Raw genomic sequence first — 2,553 nt, forward strand, 5'->3', positions numbered from 1 at the left:
ATTTTCAAACTTTCACAGATCACTTTTACTTTCTTTTCAGTCTCTCTGATCAAATCAAAACCGTGTAACTTATTTTCACTGAGCTCAGTCCAATACAATGGTGTACGACATTTACGACCGTATAAAGCCTTGTAAGGTGCCATTTTGATACTCAATTGAAAACTATTATTGTCTGCGAATTCAATCAAAGGTAAGTATCATTCCCACGTACCTTCAAACTCGAGAATGCAACATCTCAACATATTCTCATGTATCTGAATGATTCGTTCGAACTGACCATCTGTCTGCAAATGGAAAGCGGTGCTAAAGTAAAGTTTGGTACCTAGTGCATCTTGCAGTTTCTTTCCAAAACAGAGATGTAAACATCTGATCTCTATCCGAAAAAATAGAAATAGGTACTCCGTGCAATCTCACAATTTGAGAAACATACAATTCAGCTAGCTTATCAAGCGAGTAATCTGTGCGAACTGGAACAAAGTGAGCCGATTTAGTCAATCTATCCACAATAACCCAAATCGCATCTTTCTTGCTCGGTGTCAACAGTAAACCAGATACAAAATCCATCGTGACTCTGTCCTATTTCCATTCAGGTATCATGATCGACTGAAGCAATCCAGAAGGTACCTGATGCTCGGTTTTTACTTGCTGACAGACTAAACAATTCAAAACAAAGTAAAAAATGTCTCGTTTCATACCATACCATAAGTAAAGCTGTTTCAGATCATTATACATTTTCATACTACCCGGGTGAATAGATAATCGACTATTATGAGCTTCATTCAAAATCATCTACAATTAACTCTGGATTTCTCGAAACACATATTCAGTTTCTGAACCTCAGACAACCCTTATCATCAACTTGAAACTCTGAATCAACATTCGAATCACATTAGCCCTACTTTACTAACAAATCATTATCAACTTTCTGAGCATCACAAATTTGTTGAATATATAACGGTCTTGATTTTAACTTAGCTATAATCGAACCACCATCAGACATATCCATATGCGCATTCATTGTATGCAAAGCAAATAGTGATTTTTAGCTTAGAGCATCGGCAACAACATTAGTCTTTCCCGGATGGTAATCAATCACAAGCTCATAATCTTTTAGAAACTCTAACCATCGTCGCTGTCTCAAATTAGATATTTTTGAGTCATCAAATATTTCAAACTTTTGTGATCAGTATAAACGTGACATTTTTCACCGAATAGATAATGACGCCATATTTTCAATGCAAACACAATAGATGCCAATTCTAGATTGTGCGTCAGATAGTTCTTTTCATGCGGTTTTAACTATCTCGAGGCATAAGCTACAACTTTGCCTTCCTGCATCAAAACACACCCCAAACCATTCAAAGATGCATCACTATAAATAACAAATTCTTTACCTGATTCTGGTTGAACTAGTACTAGAGCTTCATTCAAAAGGGCTTTCAACTGATCAAAACTTTTCTGACACTTTTCTGACCACTTGAACTTAACATCTTTTTGTAATAGCTTCGTCATTGGGGTTGCAATCATAGAGAAACCTTTCACGAACCTCTATAGTAACCAGTAGGTCCCAGAAAACTTCAGACTTCAGAAACATTTCTCGGAGGTTTCCAATCGAGTATAGCCGAAATCTTACTCGGATCAACCTGAATACCCGAAGCTGATACAACATGTCCCAGAAAACTAACATCACGTAACCAGAACTCACATTTACTGAACTTTGTATACAACTGTTTATCTCACAAAGTCTATAACACAAGTCTCAAATGTTTGACATGTTTGGATTTATCACGGGAATAGATCAATATGTCATCTATGAATACAACCACAAACTGATCTAATTACTCTTTGAATATCCGGTTCATCAAATCTATGAAAACAATAGTTGCATTAGTAAGTCCGAAAGGCATAACCAGAAACTCATAGTGTCCGTACCTCATTCGGAAAGCAGTCTTTGGCACATCGGAGTCTTTAACTTGCAATTGATAGTAGCCTGATCTCAAAACTATCTTTAAAACATTGCAGCCCCTTTCAGTTGATCGAACAGGTCGTCAATCCGTGGCAACGGATATTTATTCTTTATAGTTACCTTATTGAGCTGTCTATAGTCGATACATATTCTCATAGTTCCGTCTTTCTTTTTCACTAATAAAACTGGTGCACCCTAGGGAGAGAAACTCGGTCACGCGAAACTTCTATTTGTCAACTCTTGCAACTGAGCTTTCAATCTTTTAATTCAGTAGGTACCATTCTGTACGAAGCTATCGATATAGGAGTCGTCCCCGGCACTAACTCAATAACAAACTCTACTTCTCGGATAGGTGGCAAACCCAACAATTCTTCAGGAAAACACATTCGAATACTCGCACAGAACTGGTACTGATTCAATTTTTCTTTCGGTCACTTTACTATCAAGCACATACGCAAAGTAAGCTTCAGAACCCTTACTCACATATTTCTGAGCTAATATCGAAGATATCACTGCCGGAAAACCATTCAAATCATTAGATTCAATCTGAATAATCTCATCATTCTAGCACCGTAAATCAATAATCT

Source organism: Gossypium arboreum, chromosome 1, assembly GCF_025698485.1.
Source record: "Gossypium arboreum isolate Shixiya-1 chromosome 1, ASM2569848v2, whole genome shotgun sequence".
NCBI lineage: Eukaryota > Viridiplantae > Streptophyta > Magnoliopsida > Malvales > Malvaceae > Gossypium > Gossypium arboreum.